Genomic DNA, 16,644 nt, shown 5'->3' on the forward strand with positions numbered 1-16,644 from the left:
GTCTGTCTGGGTGTCGCCATTTTTCTCAGAGATGGCTGATCGGATCTTTGTCAAACTTTCAGAGATTCATCATTTAGTGCCGGGGAGTGTTTTGGGGGGGGGGAAAAAAATCTGAAATAAAAAAAGTTCGTTTTTTGAGATTAACAAAAATAATCGCTCGATAGTGCCTACGCTTTTAAAAATTAATGACAGTTATATTATACAAGTACACATTCGCATAAATAAATACAAAACAATCACCAGACATTTTAACACAAATAAATCAAACAATTCCGGAAGCAGCCGAAGTTGGTGGTAAGGCTTCTTCTTCTTCCTGAACGTAATCATACTTAACTCAGAAACGTGATGAACGGTACATTCAGCAGCAGATATTCAACGAAAAAGTGATGAACCCTATTCCACCCCCCCCCCCCCCCCACTCCCTCCTTCATCCCTCCCTCTCCCGCCTCCTCTGGTAATATCTGGCTGCTGAAACGGCACGCAACCCACTAACGGGAAACGTATTGACCTCCCGAGTACGTCAATTAGGACCTCCGGAGCAATAGGCCGTACACCGAGCCCTCTACCCAACGGCTAGGTCATAACACGTGACCAGATCCTCAGCTCTGATTGGTTGACATTTGTGAAGGACATACATACCTACATGCACTGGGCGGACAGATAAATGTAATGACGTCAACGCATAGTTTTCCAATGAACCGGTTTTCGTGTATTTGTGCAACCAACGAGGAACAGCTCTTATGTGTTGATTTATAACGGTCGGCTGGTCGGTCACGTGGTTGGACACCGCTGATCACGTGATTCAGCACTGTTGCAACGAACCGTCAATTCAGAGTAAACGTGTTGAGATCTGTCCTGGAAGTCCTTGGTGTCCTTGTGTTTGATACTTCTGCCACCCCCCTCCCCCCAAGCCCTCTCCCTCCCACACATCTCCCTGCTCTTAAATGTTGTGTGCCCTCAAGTGTTTGTGTGCTTCCCCTTCTCTTGTCTTCCGCTCCCTCTTTTTATATATTTTGTTTGTCTGGTTGATTTGTTTGTGAAATAAATGTCAGCTCTTTCACGAGCGTCGATTCAGTATACAACAACAACAACAAAAAAAAAAATACACCTTAACCAAATGGCCCTCACGTCGGCAGTATCCGCAGATGGTACGAGCATGTTTGCATGTATCAGCTAGATGTTCCGTCGAGCCACATCTGTAGCAACGTTTTTCCTTTGGAAACTGTAGGGACGTTTTTTTCTGACCGATCCTTGAAACGAGGACCACGATGCGAATAGTTTTGTTTTTTTATGCTCGTTGTAAAGTCCACAGAGCTCGACACCCCTGACTCTCCATAGTTGAATTGTTTTACTTCCTTTTCAGCCGTTTTATCAGCCACAGCCACAGCCAAAGCTTGTTCGAATGTTCTGTCCTCGGAAAGTAACTTTTTCCTCGTGGACTGGCTGTATACATCTCCAACAAACCGGTCCTGTAAAGCACGTGGGAGGTGGTTTCCGAAATTACAATAACAAATGACAAACTAGAACGGGCACTCGGTAGAGCGCATACCTTCGCCGCAGCTACTTTTGTTGCCAAAATAAAAGACTACAAGATCTGTGTAGCAAGATTCGAGGGAATGACACTCGATGACTACAAGATCTCGGCGCTGATTCGTTGTCACTGTGCCATAGTCCCGTTGATTTGCACGGAAAGAACCATGTTTACGGCTGCTAATCCAAGTTTATTACATGCATCCTTACAACTGTAAAATATGCATATATATATATATATGTTCTGTTTTTCATCTCTTCAAATTGCACCAACAGTCGAAAACATCATGACACATAAGAATGACACATCTACTTTCATCCAATTTGGATCCGAATTGACCGCGTTATGATTTTAAAAAAACCGCACATTTTGCAAGGGCGTGACCCCCCTGACCTTTGGCCCCCAACCGCTAACAAGGGTTATGACGTCAGAGTGTCACGTCGCATATCACAAGATTGGGCATTGAATTCTGAACATTTTGGCATTAGTTTCATACAAATTGGACACAAATTGACCGCGCTATGGTAAAAAGACGATTTTGACCTTTTCATGACCTTGACCTTGACCTTTGACCCGATCGATTCCAAAATCGAATCAAATGGTTCCCGGATAATAACCTATCATCCCACCAAATTTCATGCGAATCGGTTGAATACTTTTTGAGTTATGCGAATAACATACACACACACACACACACACAGACATACAAATAAATACACAGCGATCAAAACATAACCTTCCGCTTTTGCGAAGGTAATGAAATTACAAATGTTTGAGCTTGTTTTCATAGTCAGTGACATTCTGGTTTTCACTCTGGTTCGTCTGGTGAAAACGATAAGTTTCCACCATTTCTAATACTCGCGGCTTGAAATGATTTCGCAGCATTTCACACAATTGCACGTACGTTTTAGCAGAAAGTATTTCCGGGAGACACAAGTCTTTCAAAGTAGTGTAAGTACTCTTACGGATCAGTGAGATCATAGTAGCCACCTTCTTCCTGTCAGCCGCTTGGATCATGGCAGCAATGGCGCCCACCTCGACTTGTCCGATGTCGTTCGTGATGAAATAGGCTTCCAATCGTTCTTTGTATGCTTCAGAAATTGTCGCCCTTGAAAGACTCCAATGAGCCTACCGCCGTCATTGTTCGCCAGAAACGTTTACCTCGTCGCCAGTTGTAGTGTCCGTAGATTCAGTAAACAGCAACAGGAAGGAGAATCGAGAGGTTTTCTTTATTCGGCATTTTCTCACTTCTGCGCATGCGCACTCTTCCTCCATTAACCCCCAATCACGTGGTACCCCAAACCAAAAGACACAGCACAAGCACAATAGCAAGACATTCGCGCTCTATCGCCAAGTAGTTCTTCTCTCGGGGTAAAATCTTCTTTCTGGCATACATGACGGGAAAGAGTCCGTCTTCATATTCCTGCATCAGCACTGCTCCTACGCCAATGTCCGAAGCATCCACTTGAACCACAAATCGTCTGTTGAAGCCCGGCATCCGTAGGATAAGTGACCTGCACAGGAGCATCTTGATCTTTCAAAATGCCCTCTGTTGTGGTACCTCCCAGGGAACCTTGTTAGGGTTGGCCCTTTTTGGTGAGGTCAGTGAGGGGAAGCAGCTTCCTTTGCATCGGGCGACATGAACTTCCTATATTACCATGCCAAGCTGAGAAATGACCTGACTTGTCTTTTAGAAGTTGTTACTAGGGCATCTCTGACACGAGTAAGTTTCTCCTCCCCCATCTGCACTCGACCTTTCACACTGTGTCCCACAGACTCCAGTGTGTGGAATCCGACATGGCACTTGGAAAGCTTAATCGTCAAACCGGCTTCCCTGATGCGCTCGAACAGTCGCCGGAGTGCCTTGACATGTTCTTCCCATCTGACTGAATCAGGATGTCAACCACATAATGGTCGATGAGACATATATTGCACAACATCTATCTCATCATCCTGTTGGCGGTTGCTGCTGAGCACAAGAAAAGGTCGTACTGAGACCTGAACCCAGAACAGCTAACAGTCGACGCTGCAGAAGAGCCACTTGGTGAGGTGTCGGGCCGACATCGGTCCGGTAAAGTTCACCCAAAAGGCGACTGGAAATTCACACCTTCGGTTCACCAAACAATGACGCTGACATGAACGATCAGCGGCTCCCAAGTGGAGAACCGCGAAGAACCGCGAGTTCCCAAGCGAAATCCACGACGCACACGAGAACCAGGCGAATGGCTGGTGCGAGGTGAAATGGCTGGTGCGAGGTGAAATGGCAGACGGGCCGGTAATGGAGGCGTACCTGCTCTCCAGCGATGATTCACTTTCGGAACCAAAAGCAAAACCCGTCACGCAGGTTTATCTGCCACAGCAATAACGACACTGTCACAGGAATCCCTTTCCCAGGGAAACCAATATTCGCTCGTGACCAATGTCCAGCAGTGTCCGCTCGACACCTCAAAGCAGATAGGCCTTCCTTTCCTGATCTCACTCGATCCGCTCGCCCGCCGCTTCTTCTTCTTCCGTTTTTGCTCTCACCCATCTCGTTTTCCTTCTGAGACATTATTTTTACCTTGAAGACAGTTTTTTTTTTTTTGTTTTTTTGTTTTTTTTGTATACAAGATCGAGGCTCGTGAAAGAGCGAACATTAATCACACAGAAAGACAAACCGACACATAAAACATATAACATAGGGAGCGGTAGACAAGATGGGGAGAGAGGGGGAAGGACACAAACACAACATTTGAGAGCAGGGACCGAGAGACATGGAGACATCGAGAGATCTGAGAGAGGGCGAGGGCTTTGGGGGGGGGGGGGGGGCTTGGGAAGGGGGTGGTGGGAGAGGTATAAAACATATGGACACTGCCAGGACTTCCAGGAAAGAAGTTGGAATTTCAAACAAGGTGGATCTGGGGTGAATTAGCGGGGGTAGAAAAGATCAAGGTTTTGGATGGGGGAAGATAAGAGATGGTGGTGAACAGCTGTTTTAAAGACCTGGAGGGAGGAGTGGGATTGAAGGGAGTGAGGGAGTTTGTTCCAGAGGCGGGAGAAAAGAGGAATGAAAGAGTGAAGGTGAGCAGAGAGCCGAGATTTCGGCAGTTTAACCATCAGAGGGTTGCTGGCAGATCTTGTGCGACCTGTAGGAATATTTGGGGGACAGAGCACAGAGAGAGCTGGGGGTGCAAGGCCGGAGAGGAGTCGGTAGAAGACAGAAAGACCACCTACCTGCCTGCGGTGAGTGAGTGAAAGGCCCTCAGAGATAGCTTCATCGCGGGAGATTCCAATAATTCTGAAAGCTTTGGTTTCAACAGCGTGAAGCCGAGCTAGGTGTGAGGCAGGAGCACCGGCCCATAGGGGAGAACAGTATTCCATTGAGCTGCGGATGAAAGCCTTGTATGTGGTGAGGAGCTCAGGTGTGCCGAGGAAGGACTTCGCACGACGGAGGATGCCCAGTCGGCGACTGGCTTTGGAGGCCAGCTTGGAAATGTGGTTTTCCCAAGAAAGATCATGGCAGATAGTGAGACCCAAAATCTTGAGCGACAGAACTTCTTGGAGAGGATTGTTGAGAAAGTAGATGGGAGGGTTGTCCAGTCGATCTTTTCGGAGAGACATAGTAAGAGTGTGAGATTTGTCAGGATTGAAAGACATGTTCCACTTGTTTGACCAGTCTGTGATTTTGTCCAGGTCTTCAGAGAGTGAGGAGGCAGCAGACTGCCGATCTGAGGGAAGAGGAATGGAGCGGCAGAGAGTGGAGTCATCAGCAAAGAGATAGAGAGGATTTTCGAGAGAGTCAGAGAGATCATTGATGAAGACCAGAAAAAGCACGGGGCCCAGAACACTGCCTTGGGGAACTCCAGCCTGAACAGGAAGAGGAGATGAGAGAAACCCATTCAGGGCCACACGTTGATGACGACTAGAGAGGAAGTCCGCCAGCCATGCGTGGAGATTTCCATGGATACCAAAGGAGGAGAGTTTGGTGAGCAGAGCGGGGTGCCAGACCGTGTCGAAGGCACGTGATATGTCGAGGGAGACAGCTCTAATTTCCTGTTTGGCATTGAGGACCTCCATCCATTGTTGAGACAGCAGAAGCAGCATGTCCAGAGTAGAGTGACCTGGTCTGAAACCAAATTGATGATCAGAGATCAAGCCATTGGAGAAGAGGAAAGATTTCATATCCGAAGCAATGATGGATTCCATGACTTTGCTGATAATTGGGAGAAGGCTGATTGGTCTGTAGTTGCTAGGATCTGTTTTTGCACCTTTTTTGTGCAAAGCGGTGATGTTGGCTGATTTCCAAGCAGATGGCAGTTGACCTTGAGCAAAAGAGAGGGTGAAGAGAACAGAGAGAGGGTGAGATAGAGCAGCAGAGCAGGATTTTAGGACCCGTGGGCTGATGCCGTCGGGTCCAGTTGCAGAATCAGAGTCGAGGGTTGACAGAAACTTTTCCACCTTGTCAGGAGGAAAGGACACGGAGTCCAGGAGCAGCAGGGTACGACTGGGTATGGTGGGTACAGAGAGGGATGGGTTTGGGACACAAGATTTAGAGGCAAACACAGAGTTGAGGCATTCAGCTTTTTCACGTGCGGAGTCAGCTGTGTAGCCATTTGAGGTAAGGGAGGGGATGGAGGGGGAACAAACACCAGAAACGGATTTGACCAGACGCCACCAGGATTTGGAAGAGGGAGACAGATAAGAGAGTTCGGTCTTGAGAACGGAGAGATATTGTTTCCTGGCTCTCCTGAGGGTGGACACACACTTGTTTCGGGCTTTGTGAAAGGAAATGAGATTTCCTTCCGTTGGATTTGCTTTCCAGGAGACGAAGGCAAGTTGTTTCTGGGCAACAGCCTCACCACAAGATTCCGTGTACCATGGACGGGAGGAACGGTATGACAACTGAAGACGAGATGGGATAAATCTGTGCATGAGAGAGAGAGCAATTTACTTTGGAAGAATTCCCAGGATGAGTTGATGTCAGAGGTGGTAGAGATGGGAGACCAGTCCAGATGATTGATGGCTGCTTGAAGACCGTGCCAGTTGGCCTGAGTGAAATGCCAGACTCGTCGACGCTGAGCAGGCTCCCTGAGGATGGTCAGAGAGATGTCCACTTTAACAAGGACATGATCAGATGATCCGATCGGAGTAGAAGAAGAGCAGCAGACATTTTCAGGGAAGTTAGTCATAACCAAGTCCAGAAGAGAAGATGCTCCGTTGACGGAGATCCGGGTCGGGAAATTGACAGATTGTGTCAGTCCCAGTGAGTCGCAGAAGTCCTTTGCTGAGGAGCCATGGCTGGTGAGAGAGGTACCCACACCCAGCCAACTGGCATGATGACAGTTGAAATCACCACATATGAGGAAGAGAGAGTTGGGATGAGTAGATAGAAGTTGGTCCATATCATCAGACAGCGAGATGTAGATGGAGTCATCACTGTTTGGTGGACGGTACAACACACATATGAACAAGAGGTGGGAGCGAAGGGGAAGCCGTAGCCAGAGGTATTCCTGGGGGTGAGGTGGAGAGAGTGCAGTGCAGGGCGAGTGAGGAAGAGAGTTTTTGATAAAGATAGCAACCCCGCCTCCAGGACGAGGCTCAGGTCTATCATACCGGAGGAGGGAGTAGCCCGGGAGAGATACTATGGAATCAGAGACATCATAAAGGAGGAAAGTTTCTGTTAAGCAGATCACGTCTGGTTTGACAGAAGCAACCTGTATGGAGAGATCAGTTAAGTTTGAACGAAGGCCCCGGATGTTTGAGGTCCATACCGTTAATGAAGAGGAAGGGGGAGCATCAGATACAGAACAGGGGGGAGGAGGGGTAGGGTAAGATGTGGAAGAGGTGGAAGAGGTAGGGAGAGCTGTTGAAGGTGTGTCAGAGATTTCAGAATAGCTTGGAGAAAGGGAAGAATGGGGCGGACAAAAGGTTTGATGGTGATTGGGTGAGGCGCAGTGAGGTGTTATTTGAGGAGGGGGAAGAGTGAGGCAGAAGGTTGAGGGAGATGAAGGTGAAAGTTGGAAGGGGGAAGAAGCGGGGAGGACGCTTTGAGGAGGAGGGGTGAGAGGGGAGTCTAGGAGGGGAGGAGTGAGGGAGGGTCTCGGAGGGGAGGGGTGTGGGGGGAGTTTAGGAGGGAAGGGGCAAGGGGGGAGATCTGAAAGGGATGGGTGATGGGGAAGATTTGGAGGGGAGGGGCAAGGGGGAAGATTTGAAAGGGATGGGTGATGGGGAAGATTTGGAGGGGAGGGGCAAGGGGGTGGATTTGGAGGGGAGGGGTGATGGGCAAGTTTTGAAGGGGAGGGGTGATGGGGAAGTTTTTGAGGGAAGGGGTGATGGGGAAGTTTTGGAGGGAAGGGGTGATGGGGAAGATTTGGTGGGGAGGGGTGAGATTGGATTTTAGAAAGTGTACGATTAATGGGAAACGAACATTTATTGCAAAATGAGTTTCTTGAGACCTTCGAATCAAAAATACGTTGGAGGACGCTGAAGGATGGGTGGAGTTCTGGAGAGTTTAGGGAATGTATGAAAGATGCACTGTAACTGTAAGAGATGGAATTTTTTTTTGGAATGAATAGATTTGGTGAGCAATTCGAAAGCATCCTTTTATAGAAGAAGAAAAAGGTGTTATAGTATATGACAGAATACAGTTCTTCAGGGGACAGTTGAGACATTTTTTAACGACGTGAACACGTGATCACGAACAACGTGGTCGAAGCACCAACGAACAAATAACAACGAACAACGGATAAGAACAGAGAAGGGTTTTTTTTTTTTTTTTTTTTTTTTTTTTTAGTTGAGATGAAAACAGAGACAGAGACCGAACGTGAAACGTGAAAAATAGAGACCTAAAGTAATTGCGAGCGCAATCGAAGAACCGCTGAGACAGAAACAAAGCTTCAAGGTAGCCTACTAGTACTACACTAGGCGGCAGTACTACACTGACACACTGTACTAGTACTACAGACACGGTAGCCTATAGTACTACACTTGGCGTCAGAATACGCGACACGAACTAACCGACGATTCTGTACACAGGTATGAAAAACCAACACCAAGAATACTATTAAAGACACACCAATAGTTACGCACACCGAAAGAAAGATACAGTTTCGACAAAAACACAATTGTGAAAAGTTACTTAACTTCGAAAGCGTGCGTGCATGGACAGCTTTGAAGAGACGTGACGTGACGTGACGTGACGTGACGAGAAGAGACGTGAAGAGACTTTGAAGAGATTTAAAACGTTAGACAAGTGGTCGATGTTCGGGGAAGTTATGGGGAGAAGAGAAAATCTAAGAAATAAGCAATACAGCGAAGGAAAGAACTTAAATTCACAGAACACCTATGGGGGTAGGGAAGCCGAGAGAAACCAGGCCGCGCACGCGGTGGGACAGAAAACGATTAAATTATACAAAAGTTTGCAAGAATTGCAAATCAACACCAACTGGAAAACACCCTGCAACACATGCACAATAAAAAACGAGTAGAAATTGACGAAAACACGAATGGAAAACAATACTATAACTTTTGCTGCCGTGCAGAGCTCCAAGACGTTTCCTTGCTCCAGGGACTGGAAACGGAAGTCCAATTTTGCTGAAGAAACAGCAAAATGCAAAACGTCTTTTGAAACAAACTCATCATGTTATAGCTCTGAGCGATGAATCAGAGGACGAGCTGGATACGGTGCATTTAATGCATATACATCTGTTTCAAAAAACACTACTCATCACTACCAACTCAAAATCTCCATCGACGGAACAGAGATTCCAATGGAAATTGATATGGGAAGTTCAGTTACTCTACTAAACAGTCGTGATTTTCAATGTCTGTTTGGTGACATGAATACCTTGAAACCACCTACAATATTACTGAAGAGCTACACGGGTGATGTCATCAAATGCTTTGGTGAGAAAGAAATGTGTGTTCAAATTGGAGAGCAACGTGGTTTTGTTACAGTATGTGTGGTCGATGGAGCAGGACCTTCATTACTGGGTAGAGATATTATTTCAAAATGTTCCCTTCCCTGGAAAAAGATTTTCAATGTCGCCGTTCCTATCACCACCGATGACATTGTCAGTGTCAGGCAATATCCCGAGTTGTTTGAAAACAACGCCTTGGGAAGGTTGAGAGGGGTACAGGTTACGCTGAAGGTGCGGGACGATGATCCAGTATTCATGAAAGCTAGAACTGTTCCGTTTGCCATCCGTGAAAGGGTTGACCAGGCTGTGGACAAGCTTGAAAAGGATGGGGTCATTGAGAAAGTTCGGTACTCGGAATGGGCCTCAACCATTGTCCCGGTCATTAAACCAGATGGCCATTTGCAGATTTGTGGTGATTATTCGGGCACCATAAACAAATTTTCCGAGTTGGAACAATACCCAGTACCTACGCTGGAAGAACTGCTAAACAAACTAGTTGGTGGGAAGAAGTATACGAAGCTTGATTTATCCCAAGCTTACCACCAATTAGAGTTGGCCCTGGGAGCAGAAAGTTTACAACGGTAAATACACACCGAGGCCTGTACCGGTACCGAAGGCTCTCATTTGGAGTAAACACAGCTGTTCCAATTTTTCAACTTACCATGGAGAATTTGCTAAAAGACCTTCCCGGGTGCTGCGTGTACATTGATGCTATCCTTGTGACGGGAGATAGTGATGACAACCATTTTAATAACCTTCCCAGGGTTTTGAAAAGGCTGGAGGAAAACGGAATTACATTCAAACGTGACAAGTTCCACCTCATGCTGGACGAGATTGAGTATGTTGGATTTGTTGTTTCAGCTGTGGGGGTATTCCCGACAAAACGGAAGCTTGAAGCTATCCAACAGGCAGGGGTTCCCGAAAACGTGGATGAATTACAGTCATTCATTGGCCTCGCAAATTTCCTTCGTCGTTTTGTTCCAGATTTTGCCAAAATCGTGTCTCTTTTGTACAAGCTACTAAAAAAGGAGGTGAAATGGAAATGGGGAAAGGCCGAGGGTAACTCATATAAAAAGTTAAAGCTGCTTTGTGCTCCAATCATGTACTCCGTCATTACAACCTTCATGCCTGCTTGGTCCTTCAGGTAGACTCATCCTCCATGGGTGTAGGGGCAGTCCTACTTCAACCCAGTCCAAAGGGTGAGTTAGAGTCGGTGGCCTATACATCGAGAACTCTGAACGACGCGGAAAAAAATTACTCCCAGATTGAGAAAGAGTCATTGGGAATAGTTTTTGGAGTGACAAAGTTTTGGCAATACCTCCTGGGGAGTCATTTGATGCTAATGACAAATCATAAGCCTCAGGGAACTCTGTTTAATGAGCACAAACCCGTGTCAGTTAGCGTCAGCAAGGATAAAGAGATGGTCCTGACTGTTGGCAGCTTACAACTACACCATACAGTTCATCACGGGCAAGAAAAACGTTTATGCAGATTTCCTCTCACGAAAACCCATACCGGGTCATCCTTTAAAGCCTGAACGAGTGACTGTGGAGGTACTTCTGGTGAAAAATGATGAAATTGTGAATGCCGCTGTCGTCGCGGCTGAAACAAAGAAGGATCAGTTCTCTGCAAGGTACTTAATTTCACAAAACATGGTTGGAATGAGAATCCGGATGAGGTGATTCAGCCTTATCACAACAAAAGGCTGGAACTTTCTGTGGAAGACGATATTGTACTGTTGAACCCTCAGGTGGTTATTCCCACATCGCTTCGGCAGATTCTACTTGTTGATTTACAGGCATGGTAAAATGAAACAAATGGCCAGGAGATACCTGTGGTGGCCAAATATCGACAAGCATATTGAAAGCACCGTGAAATCGTGTGTAATGTGTCAGGAGAATGCGAAGGCTCTGCCAGAGAGCCAACCCACATCATGGTCTTTGCCTGCCGGTCCCTGGAAAGGACTTCATCTAGACCTGGCGGGCCCTTTTAAAGGGAAAATGTTTTTGGTTCTGGTGGACGCTTATTCAAAGTACTTAGAAATAATTCCCTTGGTGAACACTACTGCCACGACCGTTATTCAAAGCCTCCGACATGTTTTCAGTGTTTTTGGTCTGCCGGAACACCTTGTGACTGATAACGGCAGCCAATTTACCAGCGCCGAGTTCCAAGAGTTTCTCACGACAAATGACATTAAACATACCCTGACGGCCCCAGGACACCCTGCTACGAATGGTTTGGCAGAACATTATGTCGGTCATTTTAAGGAAAAAAAGAAAAAAAATTGGAGATACTGGAGAGCTGTTACAAACCAAATTGGACAGATTCCTGTTGACATACAGGGCCACGCCTACCTTGTTTGGGAAATTACCTTCAAAACTGTTAATGAATAGACAACCAAGAATAAGGCTCAGTACTCTTAGAACTAACCAAACCAAACAACAAGTGAAGGTGTTCCAAGAGAACCTCAGATAACTCCAAAAGTTCCAGCAGGGCCAACTCGTGTTTGCGCGAAATTTTGAAAAAGGTCCGAGCTGGGTCCCTGGGACTATCTTTCGGGTCATTAGTCTAAGAAATTATGATGTGCGAGTAAACGGGTTGGTGTGAAAGAGACATCAAGATCAACTACGTCCCTAGAATGTGACCACCCCTTCATGTTTACAACCCGGTGGTGAAATGGGGGGGGGGGGGGCCCCGACCAATTCCCAGTCTCGCTTTCTGGACCCTTGTCTCCAACTAGTCTTGTTGGGAGGGGGAGTCAGGAAATGTCTATTCCATTTACCTCACCTGTTGAACGAGCTGCTCTTCCCGATCAGCATTTTGATGACTCGATTGTTTCTCCACGGGTTGATCAATTTGGGAACCCAGAACCGGTTGTGGATGAACCCGTGCCTTCCCCCATCATCTGGTCAACTACCTCATCGGGTTGGCGAGTCCAGAAGATTTCTGGTGTGAGAAAGGAAGAAAACGCGAAGACTAATTGAACAATGCTGAGTCTGTGTATTTGCCCACCACCTGTTTGGATGAGAAATGTGTTTTTTGACCCCTCTAGTCTAACATTTGTGAAACTGAGTTAATTGTAGATTGGTTAATGAAATGATGAACAGCTTGATGTGATTGTGTTATCTGGTTTATATGACAGACGAGTACAGTGATCTTTATGATTAATTACCTATTTGTTGTGAGATTTAAAGAGGGGGGCAGTTGCTGTGTCTGTTGGTTCCGGGTAACACGTGATTGTGGGCGAATGGAGGAAGTGTGCGCATACGCAGAAGGGAGAAAATGCCGAATAAAGAAAACCTCTTGACTCTCACTCCTGTTGCTGTTTACTGAATCTACGGACACTTCAGCTTGCCATAAAGAAGTTCCAGAAATATGTCTATGGATGGGAGTTCATCACACAGACTGACCATCAACCCTGGGCTTACATCAAGAAGTGCAACATTGACAGCGAGAGCATAAGTGGTGGGCATTGTTTCTCCAGAACTATTGTCCTGTAGGCTGTATCCAAGGTATTAACAGATCTGAGAATATGGGCTAACTCTCTCTCTTCAAGAAGGGTAAGAAGTCTAATCCAGCTAACTACAGACCAGTAAACCTGAGCTCAGTGGTGTGCAAGTTGATTGAGAAGATCATTAGAAAAGCCTTGATAGTAGACATGGACAAAAACAATGTACTGTGTATAGAGCAGCATGGATGCCGCAATGGAAGATCTCGTGCAACGCAACTACTGGATGTTCTTGAGGAATGGACAAGATATATTTATGGGGGACACAATATAGACTGCATGGACTTAGAACTTAGATTATCGAAATGCCTTCGACAGTGTGCCACACCAGCACCTTCTTCATAAGCTTGAGTCGTATGCAATTGAGGGATGTCTGCTAAATTGGATAGAGGAGTACTTGACTGGACGATCACAAAAAGTTGAAGTGAGATGAAAGTTATCGCAGTGTGGATGTTCTAAGCGACATTCCACAAGGAAGTGTACTGGGACCGGTATTGTTCATCTTCATCAACAATCTCCCAGAGAATGCCGACTCAAATATGAAGCTCTTTTCCGATGACACTAAGCTATACAGAGTTGTTGACTGTCAAGATGATGCTGAAGCCCTTTAAAGAGGCGTGGATGCTGTCACTGAATTGTTTAGAAAGTGGCAATTACCGTTCAATTTTTATTTTTATTTTTCGTATACAAGATCGAGGCTCATGTAAGAGCTAGCACATTAAACACACATTAGCACATAAAACACAGAAAACATAAACAGACACATAAAACATAATAAAGTGAGGGGGAGACAAGATAGAGAGAGACGGAAGCACACAAGTCCAACATTTGAGAGCAGGGACATCGGGAGATCTGTGGAAGGTAGAGGGCGGGGAGGGGGAGGAGGAAAGGGGTACACGGTATAAAACAAATTGACACCACTAGGAATGGAGTCGGAGATTGAAAAAGGTGGATTTTGGTGTATTAACGAGGGTAGAAAAGATCAAGGTTTTGGATGGGGGAAAAAAGATGATTAGATAAGAGTTTTTTTTTTTTTTTTTTTTTTTTTTTTTTTCTATACTGAATCGAGGCTCGTGAAAGAGCTGACAACCGCGAGGGAAAGACAAAGACAGTACATGGGGACCGCGAGGGAAAGACAGTACATGGGGACCGCGAGGGAAAGACAAAAACAGCACATGGGGACCGCGAGGGAAAGACAAAAACAGCACATGGGGACCGCGAGGGAAAGACAAAGACAGTACATGGGGACCGCGAGGGAAAGACAAAGACAGCACATGGGGACCGCGAGGGAAAGACAAAGACAGTACATGGGGACCGCGAGGGAAAGACAAAGACAGTACATGGGGACCGCACATGGGGACCGCGAGGGAAAGACAGCACATGGGGACCGCGAGGGAAAGACAGTACATGGGGACCGCGAGGGAAAGACAGTACATGGGGACCGCACATGGGGACCGCGAGGGAAAGACAGCACATGGGGACCGCGAGGGAAAAAAAAAGTATATGGTGAACAGCTGTTTTAAAGACGTGGATGGAGGAGAGGGATTGAATAGAGTGAGGGAGATTGTTCCAGAGGCAGGAGAAAATAGGAATGAAAGAGTGAAGGTGAGTAGCGAGTCTTGATTTTGGCAGTTTAACCACAAGAGGGTTGCTGGCAGGTCTTGTGCGAACGGAAGGAATATTTGGGGGACAAGCACAGAGAGAGCTGGGGGACCTCGGCCGGAGAGGAGTCGGTAGAAGACAGAAAGACCAGCAACCTGCCTGCAGTGAGGAAGTGGAAGGCCCTTAGAATCAGCTTCATCGCGGGAGATTCCAATGATTCTGAACGCTTTGGTTTCAACAGCGTGAAGACGAGCTAGGTGTGAGGCAGGAGCACCAGCCCAGAGGGGAGAGCAGTATTCCATTGAGCTGCGGATGAAAGCCTTGTATGTGGTGAGGAGCTCAGGTGTGCCAAGGAAGGACTTCGCACGACGGAGGATGCACAGTCGGCGACTGGCTTTGGAGGCCAGCTTGGAAATGTGGTTTCCCAGGAAAGATCATGGCAGATAGTGAGACCCAAAAGCTTGAGTGACAGAACTTCTTGGAGAGGATAATTCAGAAAGTAGATGGGAGGGTTGTCCAGTCGGTCTTTTCGGAGAGACATCGTAAGAGTGTGAGATTTGTCAGGATTGAAAGACATGTTCCACTTGTTTGCCCAGTCTGTGATTTTGTCCAGGTCTGCAGAGAGTGAGGAGGCTGCAGACTGCCGATCTGAGAGATGAGGAATGGAGCGGCAGAGAGTGGAGTCATCAGCAGGCTTAGCAGTTAGGGTGGCCAGGGGGGTTGACTCAGCCTCTCGACCCGAAATATGTACCATTTTCAAGAGGTACGGTTGTACTAAAAGCCCCCATCGGGTACCTCTCAGGGGCTTGTAGAGCAACGCTGTCTAATTCACTAGAGTCAATATCTTGATGCTTTATATGACCTACCAATTGGCCGGCCGAGGTCAGCCTCACACTCATCGTACCCTTTAAGCATATTAACATGGCACACCCGGCAGGGTTTCCGTCTGTCATGGGTCTGCACCACGTAGTTCACCTCACTCAGCTTTTTTTAGACCAAGTAGGGACCTCTAAACTTCGCCAATAGGGGCTCCCCAGGCAGAGGTAGTAGAACTAGCACTTTGACTCCAGGCCGAAAATTATGAGCTGTCGCATTCAGGTCCAAACGGGCCTTCATTACTCGCTGAGATACTTTCACAGGTTCCTTGGTGACATTGCAGGCGGTGGTAAGTCTTTCCCGGAAAGTACATCCGTAGTCCCAAAGGTTAGGGCTCTCAGTCTCTTCGAGGAATCTCTCTTTCACGACTGGGGAAACACAAACCCTATCGCCAGCCAAATCATTTCCCAATACGAAACTAATACCCTCTATGGGGAGAGTGGGGACTATTCCTACCATCACGGGTCCTGTGACCAAATCAAATTTCAAGTTCACCCCATGGAAGGGGACTGGGACATAATGACCTGCAAAGCCGTGGAATAAGGCACTCGCTTTCCCCAAACTACTCAAAGTCAATGGTAAAATATTAGACAACATCCTTGACTGGGCGGCCCCATAATCCCTCAGAATAACTACGGACTTGACTGTCCCATCCCAAGACACTTGGCGCTTTGAAACAAAGGGTTTATAACGGTCCTGCACGGGGCTCGTAAGGTCTGCAGTATCCTCAGCCTAAACTGAAAGGGCATGATCCCTGTGGCTGTTCACTTTGGTTTGAACCAATGCAATAGGTCTAACGGAGTCTCCCTGCTTCTCCCCCCTTTGCAATTTCCAACAGTTCGACTTCAGATGTCCCCTCTGTTGACAGTAATAACACGTGGGGGCCAGTCCCCGGCGAGATGCCCGACTCGATCACTCAAACTGTCCACCCAGAGACCGCCGCACCAATGGACCCCTTTGGTCTGTCCACTCCCCTTCTGACCGGTCCTCACTAACCCCCTTCTTGTTATCCCAGGTAGTACCATAATGAGGAAAACCAAGGCCTCTCTTATGGGTAAGTTCATAATCATCGACACCAACAGCAGCTTTTTTCAACTCACCAACCTTATGATCCGTAAGGTGTGTCCTAATGTCCAAGGGGATACTGTTCCTAAACTCTTCCATCAAGATAACCCCCCTTAGATTACCATAGGTCCCATCCACTTGAAGAGAACGATACCACCGATCAA

The sequence above is a fragment of the Myxine glutinosa genome, chromosome 4 (genome assembly GCF_964187855.1).
Source record: "Myxine glutinosa chromosome 4, kmMyxGlut1.1, whole genome shotgun sequence".
NCBI classification, from domain to species: Eukaryota; Metazoa; Chordata; class Myxini; order Myxiniformes; family Myxinidae; genus Myxine; species Myxine glutinosa.